The 14,970-nt window shown below is 43.8% G+C and overlaps 1 protein-coding gene across 2 annotated transcripts in view; it reads left to right on the plus strand.

The window, feature by feature from the left end:
- furinb (furin (paired basic amino acid cleaving enzyme) b) overlaps positions 1-14,970 on the plus strand; it is a 197,255-nt gene that overhangs the window by 84,212 nt on the left and 98,073 nt on the right. The window lies entirely within an intron of this gene.

Below are 14,970 nucleotides of genomic sequence, written 5' to 3' on the forward strand. Positions count from 1 at the left end.
CAATCTTGGTTTCATCAGACCAGAGAATCTTGTTTCTCATGGTCTGAGAGTCTTTAGGTGCCTTTTGGCAAACTCCAAGCAGACTGTCATGTGCCTTTTACTGAGGAGTGGCTTCCGTCTGGCCACTCTACCATAAAGGCCTGATTGGTGGAGTGTTGCAGAGATCGTTGTCTCCACAGAGGAACTCTAGAGCTCTGTCAGAGTGACCATCGGGTTCTTGGTCACCTCCCTGACCAAGGCCCTTCTCCCCGGATTACTAAGTTTGGCCGGGTTGCCAGCTCTAGGAAGAGTCTTGGTGGTTCCAAACTTCTTCCATTTAAGAGTGATGGAGGCCACTGTGTTCTTGGGGACCTTTAGAATTGTTTTGGTACCCTTCCCCAGATCTGTGCCTCGACACAATCCTGACTCGTAGCTTTTCGGATAATTCTCTCAACCTCATGGCTTGGTTTTTGCTCTGACATGCACTGTCAACTGTGGGACCTTATACAGTGGGGAGAACAAGTATTTGATAACCTACAAAATCGGCAGGTTTTCCTACTTACAAAGCATATAGAGGTCTGTAATTTTTATCATAGGTACACTTCAACTGTGAGAGACGGAATCTAAAAAATCCAGAAAATCACATTGTATGATTTTTAAGAAATTAATTAGCATTTTATTGCATGACATACAGTAAGTGTTTGATCACCTACCAACCAGTAAGAATTCCGGCTCCCACAGACCTGTTAGTTTTTCTTTAAGAAGTCCTCCTGTTCTCCACTCATTACCTGTATTAACTCCACCTGTTTGAACTCATTACCTGTATCAAAGACACCTGTCCACACACTCAATCAACAACTGTTGCCGCAATTACTAGAAAATTTAAGAAGTTCAAGATGACGGTCAATCAACCTCGGTCTGGGGCTCCATGCAAGATCTCACCTCGTGGGGCATCAATGATCATGAGGAAGGTGAGGGATCAGCCCAGAACTACACGGCAGGACCTGGTCAATGACCTGAAGAGAGCTGGGACCGCAGTCTCAAAGAAAACCATTAGTTACACACTACGCCGTCATGGATTAAAATCCTGCAGCGCACGCAAGGTCCCCCTGCTCAAGCCAGCGCATGTCCAGGCCTGTCAGAAGTTTGCCAATGACCATCTGGATGATCCAGAGGAGGAATGGGAGAAGGTCATGTGGTCTGATGAGACAAAAATAGAGCTTTTTGGTCTAAACTCCACTCGCCGTGTTTGGAGGAAGAAGAAGGATGAGTACAATCCCAAGAACACCATCCCAACAGTGAAGCATGGAGGTGGAAACATCATTCTTTAGGGATGCTTTTCTGCAAAGGGGACAGGACGACTGCAACGTATTGAGGGGAGGATGGATGGGGCCATGTATCGTAATATCTTGGCCAACAACCTCCTTCCTTCAATAAGAGCATTGAAGATGGGTCTGGGTCTTCCAGCATGACAACGACCCGAAACACACAGCCAGGGCAACTAAGGAGTGGCTCCATAAGCATCTCAAGGTCCTGGAGTGGCCTAGCCAATCTCCAGACCTGAACCGAATAGAAAATCTTTGGAGGGAGCTGAAAGTTCCTATTGCCCAGCGACAGCCCCGAAACCTGAAGCATCTGGAGAAGGTCTGTATGGAGGAGTGGGCCAAAATCCCTGCTGCAGTGTGTGCAAACCTGGTCAAGAACTACAGGAAACGTATGATCTCTGTAATTGCAAACAAAGGTTTCTGTACCAAATATTAAGTTCTGCTTTTCTGATGTATCAAATACTTACTTGAAAATCATACAATGTGATTTTCTGGATTTTTCTTTTAGATTTCGTCTCTCACAGTTGAAGTGTACCTATGATAAAAATTACAGACCTCTACATGCTTTGTAAGTGGGAAAACCTGCAAAATCGGCAGTGTATCAAATACTTGTTCTCCCCACTGTATAAAAACAAGTGTGTCCAATCAGTTGAATTTACCACAGGTGGACACCAATCAAGTTGTAGAAACAACTCAAGGATGATCAATGGAAACAGAATGCACATGAGCTCAATTTTGTGTCTCATCGTAAAGGGTCTGAATAATTATGTAAATAAGGTTTCTGTTTTTTATTTTTAAAACATTTGCAAACATTTCTACAAACCTGCTTTCGCTTTCTCATTACGGGGTATTGTGTGTGGATTGCTGAGGAAAATGTTTTATTTAATCCATTTGAGAATAAGGCTGTAACGTAACAACATGAGGAAAATATTAAGGGGTCTGAATACTTTCCCGAAAGTACTGTAACAGGACAGTCAAATAGGCTAGGGAAGTAAGTAGAAAAGCATCTTCCAAATCGATATAATTACTCCTGTCTATAGCCTATATAAATAAATAAAATAATTCAAAATAATTCAATAGAAAGCATGACTTTCATGAACCACAGAGGAATTTAAGATAATTAGCTTCTTTAAAAATGTTGCTGTGGATTGTTTCTAATCACAAGCTTCTAGGCCTATGCCTATTTGGGAATGCTGCAATTTGGGCAGAGCGCTTGGCAATAGACCTACCTGATTATTGAGTTGTGGCTGTCAGTGAAAAGCATCTAAAGTATGTATGAAGATAATGTGTTTAGAGTATAATTTTAAATGTTGAGACAAGAAGAAGGGGAGGGGTGTGTGGCGAAGCAATAAGCAAATCTCTCTCCAGAATGGCTCAACTGCCAATTCTTGCATATTTTTTGTTTCATTGTGTGAATTGTTTGTCCTTTGTTTATTTTGATCAATTCCCCATTACACCAATAGTAAATATATGTAATGGGGAGTTGAGAAAAAGAGTAGTTCATATCAAGACATATAGAAAGGGAGGCAGACAGGCTGAGTAGATAGATGAATGCTATTGAAAGAACCTAAATAACTTTTTATGTATTTTTACTTAGTTGACAGTGGAAGTTATAGGTCTACTGCTGCATTTCCCTATCGGCTATGAGTTCCATGGGCTCATTTCGTTAGCGTCAATGGATCACTGTGTATCAATGTGTCCATAAGGCAGAGGCTGGTGCTCTCACATTCGTTGAATTTGAACTTTTAGATTTTTAGCAATACGATATTTATGATTAACCACGTGACGAGGATTTTGAGAAACCAAAACGTTATAATTGAAATCAAACTATTCCACGAAAATGTGCATATTAAAATCATAACTGGATACAGTGCCTTGCGAAAGTATTCGGCCCCCTTGAACTTTGCGACCTTTTGCCACATTTCAGGCTTCAAACATAATGATATAAAACTGTATTTTTTGTGAAGAATCAACAACAAGTGGGACACAATCATGAAGTGGAACGACATTTATTGGATATTTCAAACTTTTTTAACAAATCAAAAACTGAAAAATTGGGCGTGCAAAATTATTCAGCCCCTTTACTTTCAGTGCAGCAAACTCTCTCCAGAAGTTCAGTGAGGATCTCTGAATGATCCAATGTTGACCTAAATGACTAATGATGATAAATACAATTCACCTGTGTGTAATCAAGTCTCCGTATAAATGCACCTGCACTGTGATAGTCTCAGAGGTCCGTTAAAAGCGCAGAGAGCATCATGAAGAACAAGGAACACACCAGGCAGGTCCGAGATACTGTTGTGAAGAAGTTTAAAGCCGGATTTGGATACAAAAAGATTTCCCAAGCTTTAAACATCCCAAGGAGCACTGTGCAAGCGATAATATTGAAATGGAAGGAGTATCAGACCACTGCAAATCTACCAAGACCTGGCCGTCCCTCTAAACTTTCAGCTCATACAAGGAGAAGACTGATCAGAGATGCAGCCAAGAGGCCCATGATCACTCTGGATGAACTGCAGAGATCTACAGCTGAGGTGGGAGACTCTGTCCATAGGACAACAATCAGTCGTATATTGCACAAATCTGGCCTTTATGGAAGAGTGGCAAGAAGAAAGCCATTTCTTAAAGATATCCATAAAAAGTGTTGTTTAAAGTTTGCCACAAGCCACCTGGGAGACACACCAAACATGTGGAAGAAGGTGCTCTGGTCAGATGAAACCAAAATTGAACTTTTTGGCAACAATGCCAAACGTTATGTTTGGCGTAAAAGCAACACAGCTCATCACACTGAACACACCATCCCCACTGTCAAACATGGTGGTGGCAGCATCATGGTTTGGGCCTGCTTTTCTTCAGCAGGGACAGGGAAGATGGTTAAAATTGATGGGAAGATGGATGGAGCCAAATACAGGACCATTCTGGAAGAAAACCTGATGGAGTCTGCAAAAGACCTGAGACTGGGACGGAGATTTGTCTTCCAACAAGACAATGATCCAAAACATAAAGCAAAATCTACAATGGAATGGTTCAAAAATAAACATATCCAGGTGTTAGAATGGCCAAGTCAAAGTCCAGACCTGAATCCAATCGAGAATTTGTGGAAAGAACTGAAAACTGCTGTTCACAAATGCTCTCCATCCAACCTCACTGAGCTCGAGCTGTTTTGCAAGGAGGAATGGGAAAAAATATCAGTCTCTCGATGTGCAAAACTGATAGAGACATACCCCAAGCGACTTACAGCTGTAATCGCAGCAAAAGGTGGCGCTACAAAGTATTAACTTAAGGGGGCTGAATAATTTTGCACGCCCAATTTTTCAGTTTTTGATTTGTTAAAAAGGTTTGAAATATCCAATAAATGTCGTTCCACTTCATGATTGTGTCCCACTTGTTGTTGATTCTTCACAAAAAAATACAGTTTTATATCTTTATGTTTGAAGCCTGAAATGTGGCAAAAGGTCGCAAAGTTCAAGGGGGCCGAATACTTTCGCAAGGCACTGTATAACCTATAAACGTTATACCTGGTGCCCATCTCTGACCCCCTACACACACACACACACACACACACACCTGAACACAGCATGAGTCACACACTAACATGGACAGTACAGTCTATCTTCAGCAAGATTATTTCCCTTTCTATATTTCGCTCTTTCTCTTTCACACACAGACACACATACCTGAACGAACTGAGCATGTGTCACGTACTGTTCATACTGTACTGACATTTTTTTATCTATTTTTTTAAATTTCACCTTTATTTAATTAGCCAGGTAAGCTAGTTGAGAACAAGTTCTCATTTACAACTGCGACCTTGCCAAGATAAAGCAAAGCAGTGCGACACAAACAACAACACAGAGTTACACATGGAATAAACAAGGGTACAGTCAATAACACAATAGAAGAAAGAAAAAGTCTATATACAGTGTGTGCAAATGCCGTGAGGAGGAAAGGCAATAAATAGGCCAGAGTAGCGAAGTAATTACAGTTTAGCAGATTAACACTGGAGTAATAGATGAGCAGATGATGATGATGTGTAAGTAGAAATACTGGTGTGCAAAAGAGCAGAAAAGTAAATAAAAACAATATGGGGATGAGGTAGGTAGATTGGGTGGGCTATTTACAGATGGGCTATGTACAGCTGCAGCGATCGGTTAGCTGCTCAGATAGCTGATGTTTAAAGTTAGTGAGGGAAATATAAGTCTCCAGCTTCAGCGATTTTTGCTATTCGTTACAGTAATTGGCAGCAGAGAACTGGAAGGAGAGGCGGCCAACAGAGGTGTTGGCTTTGGGGATGACCAGTGTATATGTAGCGAGGACCAGCCGACTGGAGCATAAAGGTCGCAGTGGTGGGTGGTATAAGGGGCTTTGGTAACAAAATGGATGGTACTGTGATAGACTGCATCCAGTTTGCTGGAGTATTGGAAGCTATTTTGTTAATGACATCGCCGAAGTCGAGGATTGGTAGGACAGTCAGTTTTACAAGGGTATGTTTGGCGGCGTGAGTCAAGCAGGCTTTGTTGCAAAATAGGAGGCCGATTCTAGATTTAATTTTGGATTGGAGATGCTTAGTGTGAGTCTGGAAGGAGAGTTTACAGTCTAACCAGACACCTAGGTATTTGTAGTTGTCCACATATTCTAAGTCAGAACCATCCAGAGTAGTGATGCTAGTCGGGCGGGCGGGTGCGGGCAGCGAATGGTTGAAAAGCATGCATTTGGCTTTACTAGCGTTTAAGAGCAGTTGGAGGCAATGGAAGGAGTGTTGTATGGCATTGAAGCTTGTTTGGAGGTTAGTTAACACAGTGTCCAAAGAAGGGCCAAATGTATACAGAATGGTGTCGTCTGCGTAGAGGTGGATCAGGGAATCACCCGCAGCAAGAGCGACATCATTGTTATATACAGAGAAAAGAGTCGGACCGAGAATTGAACCCTGTGCTACCCCCATAGAGACCACCACAGGTCCAGACAACAGGCCCTGCGATTTGACACACGGAACTCTGTCTGAGAAGTAGTTGGTGAACCAGGCGAGGCGGTCATTTGAGAAATCAAGGCTGTTGAGTCTGCCGTTAAGAATACAGGGATTGTCGAAAGCCTTGGCCAGGTCGATGAATATGAGTACTGCACAGTACTCTCTTTTATCGTTAGCTGTTATGATATTGTTTAGTACCTTGAACGTGGCTGAGGTGCACCCGTCACCAGCTAGGAAACCGGATTGATAATTTTAGAAAGAGAGGGTCCAGATTGTCTAGCCCAGCTGATTTGTACTGGTCCAGGTTTTGCAGCTCTTTCAGAACATCAGCTATCTGGATTTGGGTGAAGGAGAAGCTGGGGAGGCTTGGGCAAGTAACTGCGGGGGGTGCGGAGCTGTTGGCCGGGTTGGGGTAGCCAGGAGGAAAGCATGACCAGCCGTAGAGAAATGCTTATTGAAATTCTCGATTATTGTGGATTTATCGGTGGTGACAGTGTTACCTAACCTCAGTGCAGTGGGCAGCTTGGAGGAGGTGCTCTTATTCTCCATGGACTTTACAGTGTCCCAAAGCTTTTTGGAGTTAGAGCTACAGGATGCAAATTTCTGTTGGAAAAAGCTAGTATTTGCTTTCCTGACTGACTGCGTGTATTGGTTCCTGACTTCCCTGAAAAGTTGCATATCGCGGGGACTATTCGATGCTAGTGCAGTCCGCCACAGGATGTTTTTGTGCTGGTCGAGGGCAGTCAGGTCTGGAGTGTTCTACATTTTTGAATGGGGCATGCTTATTTAAGATGGTGAGGAAATTACTTTTAAAGAACGACCAGGCATCATCGACTGACGTGATCAATATCTTTCCAGGATACACGGGCCAGGTCGATATCCTTCCAGGATACCCGAGCCAGGTCGATTAGAAAGGCCTGCTCACAGAAGTGTTTTAGGGAGCGTTTGACAGTGATGAGGGGTGGTCGTTTGACCGCTGACCCATAGCGGATGCAGGCAATGAGGCAGTGATCGCTGAGATCCTGATTGAAAACAGCAGAGGTGTATTTGGAGGGCAAGTTGGTCATGATAATATCTATGAGGGAGCCCATGTTTCTGGATTTAGGATTGTACCAGGTTTAGGGTTGTCCTTGATAATTTGTGTGAGATTGAGGGCATCTAGTTTAGATTGTAGGACTGCCGGGGTGTTAAGCATTTCCCAGTTTAGGTCACCTAACAGAATGAACTCTGAAGATAGATGGGGGGCAATCAATTCACATATGGTGTCCAGGGCACAACTGGGAGCTGAGGGGGGTCTATAACAGGCGGCAACAGTGAGAGACTTATTTCTGGAGAGATTCATTTTTTTAATTAGAAGCTCGAACTGTTTGTGCATAGACCTGGAAAGTATGACAGAACCTTGCAGGCTATCTCTGGAGTAGATTGCAACTCTCCCCCCTTTGGCAGTTCTATCTTGATGGAAAATGTTGTAGTTGGGTATGGAGATCTCAGAATTTTTGGTGTCCTTCCTAAGCCAGGATTCAGAAACGGCAAGGACATCAGGGTTGGCGGAGTGTGCTAAAGCAGTGAGTAAAACAAACTTAGGGAGGAGGCTTCTGATGTTAACATGCATGAAACCAAGGCTTCTTTGGTTACAGAAGTCAACAAATGAGAGTGCCTGGGGACACGTAGGGCCTGGGTTTAACCTCCACATCACCCGAGGAACAGAGTAAGATGAGGGTTCGGCTAAAGGCTATCAAAACTGGTCGTCTAGTGCGTTGGGGACAGAGAATAAAAGGAGCAGATTTTTGGCGTGGTAGAATAGATTCAGGGCATAATGTACAGACAGGGGTATGGTGGGGTGCAGGTACAGTGGAGGTAAACCCAGGCACCAAGTGATGATAAGAGAGGTTGCATCTCTGGACGGGCTAGTTATGCTGGGTGAGGTCACCACATGTGAGGGAGGTGGGACAAAGGAGGTATCTGAGGCATCTTGAGTGGGACTAGGGGCTCCGCAGTAAACTAAGACAATAATAACTATCCTAATCAACAGTGTACAAGGCATATTGACATTTGAGAGAGACATAAAGCGAGGCATAAAGCAATCACAGGTGTTGATTGGGAAAGCTAACTAAGGCAACAACAGGTAAGACAACAACAGCTAATCAACTAAGACAACAACAACATTTGCCATCGTGACCCCACTAAAATGTCATTCAGACACAGATACACACACACACACACACACACACACACACACACACACACACACACACACACACACACACACTGCTCAGTGTCTCATGCAGGTCTCTGACTGCAAATACGCAAGCCTGCAGAATCCTGCTGCCCCCAGAGAGCAGCTCTCTGTCCTGCTGCGTCTGCAGTTCTCTCTCCTCACACACATCCATCCTGCCTGGCCCGTCTGTCACAGCCTCCCCCGCTCTCTCTTTCTCTCTCCCTATTTATCTTTCCCTCTCTTCCCTCCTTCTATCACTCTGCCCCCACCCTCTTCCCTTGTTCTCTCCCTCCCCTCATCTCTTCTCCGCACCGCTAGCTGTGTGAAGGTGAGTCAGTTCCCAGTGGCATTACACTACAGTACATAATGGAACACTTCCACAAACAAACGCAGCTCTCCAGTGAATATATGCAGATGTAGGGGGATGATGTCTCTCCTCCACCTCCCGTGCACATTCCCGGGCTGTTAGGGACCATGTAGTGGCGCAGTGGTCTAAGGCATTGCATCTCAATGCTAGAGATGTCACTACAGACCCTGGTTTGCTTCCAGGCTGTATCACCACCTACAGTGATTGGGAGTCCCATAGGGCGGCGCAAAATTTGCCCAGTGTCGTCTGGGTTAGGGTTTGGCCGGGATAGGCCGTCATAAATAAGAATTTGTTCTTAACTGACTTGCCTAATAAAATAAAAGTAGGAGGCTATGTATGATCTGTTCCTGCCTGCCCCTGTCATTTTTCTCTAGTGTGCTGCTGTCCCCCTGTCTCTCTCTGTCTCTGTCTGTCTGTATGGGGTCCTTGACTTGTGAACAGTCAGTGATACAGAACTTTGGTACCACTCAGGTATTGCCAGATTGACAGCAAAGTTGGAGGTCACAGACAGAAGGTTGTGAGGAGGACAGAGGAAGGGTGTAGTGTACAGTATCTGCCTTTCCCTAGCATTAAAAGCTGTTTCTTGAGTGAATGGGATTGTGTAATGGACGATGGCACCAGCATTATGAAGTATGTGTCCCAGTGGCACAGTAACTGGGGGTTGTTTTCTTAATGGATATGTCTGCTACTGCTAATGACCTGAGATGGATGTTACCATCCATCCTCAGCCATGGGTAATAGATGTCTTAGTCTATGGAGGTGTGGTGTGTGTTTATGCATAGTGAGGACAAGTATCCTTCACTGGCTGGGTCTCTCGGTCCACTTTGCAGGTGTGAGATAGATGTATGAGTGTGTCTCTGTGTCTGCAGGTACTACAATGAATATGTGTGTGTCGCACATATTGTGTGTTTTTGTGTTGTTTAAGCAATAAGGCATGAGAACCCAGGGATTATCACTTCATGTTTCAGCATGATAATTCACGGCCCCATGTTGCAAGGATTTGTACACAATTCCTGGAAGCTGAAAATGTCCCAGATCTTCCATGGCCTCCATACTCACCAGACATGTCACCCATTGAGCATGTTTGGGTTGTTCTGTCTCGACAGCATGTTTCTGCTAATATCCAGTAACTTCGCACAACCTTTGAAGAGAGGTGGGACAACATTCCACAGGCCACAATCAACAGCCTGATCAACTCTATGCAAAGGAGATGTGTCCCACTGCATGAGACAAATGAGACAAGTGGTGGTCACTCGAGATACTGACTGGTTTTCTGATCCACGCCTATACCTTTTTTAAGGTATCTGTGACCAACAGATGCATATCTGTATTCCTAGTCATGTGGAATCCATAGATTAGGGTGTGAAGTGAGGGCCAGCAGCATACCACCCTGCATACCACTGCTGGCTTGCTTCTGAAACTAAGCAGGGCTGGTCCTGGTCAGGCCCTGGATGTGAGACCAGATGCTGCTGGAAGTGGTGTTGGAGGGCCAGTAGGAGGCCCTCTTTCCTCTGGTCTAAAACATATCCCAATTCCCCAGGGCAGTGATTGGGGACACTGCCCTGTGTAGGGTGCCGTCTTTCAGATGGGACATTAAACGTGTGTCCTGACTCTCTGAGGTCATTAAAGATCCCATGGCACTTATTGTAAGAGTAGGGGTGTTAACCCTGGTGTCCTGGCTAAATTCCCAATCTGGACCTCAAACCATCACAGTCACCTAATAATCCCCAGTTTACAATTGGCTCATTCATCCCCCTCCTCTCCCCTGAAACTATTCCCCAGGTTGTTGCTGTAAATGAGAATGTGTTCTCAGTCAATTTACCTGGTAAAATAATGAATAAATAAAAAAGGGTATGATATATTTATTTCAATTGACTGATTTTCAATAATGAACTGTAATTCAGTAAAATCTTTGAAATTGTTGCGTTTATATTTTAGTTCAGTGAAAGTTTTATTTCATCCTTCCACCAGACGATATAGTATGGGCTAAAGCCTGTTGTTAGTTCTGAGTATGGGTGTGCCGAGTGGTCGGAGAAAACAAGTATTGTAACGAATATGATACATAATTTCTACGATTATGATCAAAATATTTTCGGGTGCCAGCAAGCATCTTTTCTAAACCATACTGTCTTGTCTTTGAGTCAGTCATGTGTGTGGTCTAAATAACTCAACTGACTAGTTTGCCTGTCTGTAAAGAGAAGGGCTGGCAGTATGTTGATCCTGCCGCTCTGATTGGATGGAGTGAAGCTGTATTTCACCTGGTTGCCCATAATTTTACCCGATCACATTTCCTCACGTTTTCAGTCTGATCATTTAGATTGCTGCTACCTGCTACTATGATAAATCACATGGTCGAGTATGTTTTCTCCCAAACTATCAATGTGCATAATATCTAACAAGTGGGGCAAGGGTAGAGAAAAAAATGAACCGCTAATGCACTTTCTGACTGATCTGCCCAATGCAAGTTGAGGACACACAGACACAAACACACCCATCCGTCCGCACGCAGCTCCTAATCTGCAGCTTTTTTTGCAGTGAGAACGTGCAGGGAGGTATTTTGCCAACATATATTTAGGCATATTAAAACACAAGTTTTTCTCCGATCACAAGTATCATCCGATCCAACTATCAACTCTCAATTTACTGAAACAATAATGAATACCTGTATGGCCATGTCGGCAAACCCCTAGTTCTGAGGTTCTGAAATTGACCAAACAGGCTGATGGTTATTTTATATTATCATGTTTTATCATGTTTTTCATTATATTCATTCCAAGTTGCTATGCTGAACAAATCATTGGCATGAAGCTAGCTAGCAGAGGTGCAATGATGACGAGAGACAATAACTTCAATAAATAATGATTTAATAAATAATTGACAAATAGGCAACAAAAACTTCAGCGATTAATGATTTAAAAAATAATGGAGAAATAGGCGACAATCTCCTTGTCACACCCTGACCATAGTTTACTTTGTATGTTTCTATGTTTTGGTTGGTCAGGGTGTGATCTGAGTGGGCATTCTATGTTACATGTCTAGTTTGTCCAGTTCTATGTTCGGCCTGATATGGTTCTCAATCAGAGGCAGGTGTTCGTCATTGTCTCTGATTGGGAACCATATTTAGGTAGCCTGGGTTTCACTGTGTGTTTGTGGGTGATTGTTCCTGTCTATGTGTTTTCACCAGATAGGGCTGTTTAGGTTTTCGTTACGGTCTTTATTTTGTAGTGTTTGTATTGATTCGTGTTTTACGGTTGTTTATTAATACATGGATCGAAATCTACACGCTGCATTTTGGTCCAACTCTCCTTCTCATACAGAAAACCGTTACACCCCTTTAGATTCCCTCAAATTGTATTGTGTTACAAAGTGGGATTAAAATTGATTTTAATTGTCATTTTCTGTCTATGATCTACACAAAATACTCTAATGTATGTATTCACCCCCCTGAGTCAATACATCTTAGAAACACATTTGGTAGCAATTACAGCTGTGAGTCTTCTTGAGTAAATCTCATAACTGCTTTACACACCTGTATTGTGCAATATTTGCCCATTATTCTTTTCAAAATTCTTTAAACTCTGTCAAGGTGTTCGGGATCAGGGATAGACAGCAATTTTCAACTCTTGCCATAGATAAATTTGTCACTCAGAAACATCCACTATCTTCTTGGTAAGCATGTTGTTATTGTCCTGCTGAAAGGTGAATTCCTCTCCCAGTGTCTGGTGTAAAGCAGACTGAAGCAGGTTTTCCTCTAGGATTTTGGCTGTGCTGAGCTCCACCCCATTTCTTTTCATCCTGAAAAATTGCCCAGTCTTTGCCGATGCCAAATATACCCATACCATGATGCAGCCACCACCATGCTTGAAAAAAGGAGGCAGTTACTCAGTGATGGATCCCTCCGGATATACTGTCCACGTCCTTCCAGCATGGTTCTCCATACATCGCACGGACAGGAAGAAAGGAAGAAAAATAAAGGTGAAATGTATGTTTCATGATAAACTACTCATAATGTGATCTGGAATACCTCACCATCAAATGTCAACCTCATTACCTCCTGAGAGAATTATCTTCGGTCATCGTCCTGGCTGTGTATATTCCCCCTCAAGCCAACACCGTAACGGCTTAAGGAACTACACTGGACTTTGTGCAAACTGAAAAACACATGTTCTGAGGTAGCATTTACTGTAGCTTGGGAATTAATAAAGTGAATATGAGGAAAACACTACCAAAGATTTATCAACAAATCTCCTGTGCTACTCGCTCATAGAAAACTCTTGATCATTGCTATTCCCCCTTCCGGGATGGCTACAAGGCCCTCCCCCGCCCTCCCTTTGGCAAATCAGATCATGCCTCTATTCTGCTACTCCCCTCCTATAGGCAGAAATTGTCGTTGTTGGTAATCAGGCCTACCATGGTTGTCGTCTGCAAACCAATCGGAATTGTTTTGATCAAGCGGACTGGGATATGTTCTGGGTTGCCTCTGAGAATAGCATTGACGTATACACTGACTCAGTGACTGAGTTCATCAGGAAGTGCATAGAGGATGTTGTTCCCACTAGGACAAATAGAACTTATCCGAACCAAACACCGTGCATAGAAGGCAATATTTACACAAAACTGAAAGCGCAAACCACCGCATTTAACCATGGAAAGGTAACTGGAAACATTGAAACATTGAAACATTGCATTCCAGCTATGCCCTCCGTATAGCAATCAAACAGCCAAAAGGTCAGTACAGGGACAAAGTGGAGTTGCAATTCAACAGCGCAGACACCAAAATCCAGACAATCACGGATTGTAAAGTCGACGACATTTCACTTTCTTTGCCCGCTTTAATAAAAACACAGTGCCGCCGATGCGTGCCGCTGCCACCCACTAGGACTGTGAGCTCTCATTCTCTGTGGCCGACCTGAGTAAGACATTTAAGCGTGTTAATCCTCACAAGGCTGCCGGCCCAGATGGCATCCCAAGCCCGTCTTCAGAGCATGGGCAGACCAGCTGGCTGGAATATTTACGGACATATTCAATCTCTCCCTATCTCAGTCTGTTGTCCCCACTTGCTTCAAGATGTCCACCATTGTTCCTGAACCCAAGAAAGCAAAGGTAACTGACCTAAATGACTATCGCCTGGTAGCACTCACTTCTGTCATCATGGGCTTTGAGAGGCTTGTTAAGTAACATATCACTTCCACCTTAACCAACACCCTAAACCCACTACAATTTGCATACCGCCCCAACAGATCCACAGATGACGCAATCGCCATCGCACTGCACTGCCCTATCCCATCCGGACAAGAGGAATACCTGTGTAAAAAGGGTGTTCATCGACTACAGCTCAACCTTCAACACCATAGTACCCTCCAAGCACATCACTAAGCTCAAGCCCCTGGGCCTGAACCCCGCCCTGTGCAACTGGGTCCTGGACTTCCTGACAGGCCAACACCAGGTGGTGAAGGTAGGCAACAACACCTCTGCTATGCTGATCCTCAACACCCCACAAGGTTGCATGCTCAGCCCCGTCCTGTACTCTTTGTGTGGCTACGCACGTCTCGAACTCAATCTTTAAGTTTGCAGACGACAACCATGGTAGGCCTGATTACCAACAACGACAAGACTAAAGGGAGGAGGTGAGGGCCCTGGCGAAGCGGTGCCAGAAAAATAACCTCTCCCTCAATGTCAACAAAACAAAAGAACTGATCATGGAGAGAGCACGCTCCTCAAATTAACGGGGCCGCAGTGGAGAGGTTGAAAAGCTTCAAGTTTCTCGGCATGCACATCACTGATAACCTGAAGTGGCCTATTCACGCAGGCAGTGTAACTCAACAAAATGTGAAAACGTTCGAGGGGGTGTAGACTTTTTATAAGCACTAGCTAGTTGCCTAGCCAACTAAAGCTAACACACAATCACATCAAGCAGCTGAAATGACAGCAAACAATGTGCATTTTCGTTTGTTTTACCTTTGTTTCTATTTACTATTCTTTGGCTATATCCATTATAGTGATCCTGATAAATGAATTTGCCTGGGTCACAGAAGCTGTCAGTCTCATGACGTTCATATGCATGGCACGGCAGAGATTTTAAAAAACTGTGGCTTTCTGTACAGGTCGGATGAGC

This window comes from Oncorhynchus mykiss, chromosome 2 (assembly GCF_013265735.2).
Source record: "Oncorhynchus mykiss isolate Arlee chromosome 2, USDA_OmykA_1.1, whole genome shotgun sequence".
NCBI lineage: Eukaryota > Metazoa > Chordata > Actinopteri > Salmoniformes > Salmonidae > Oncorhynchus > Oncorhynchus mykiss.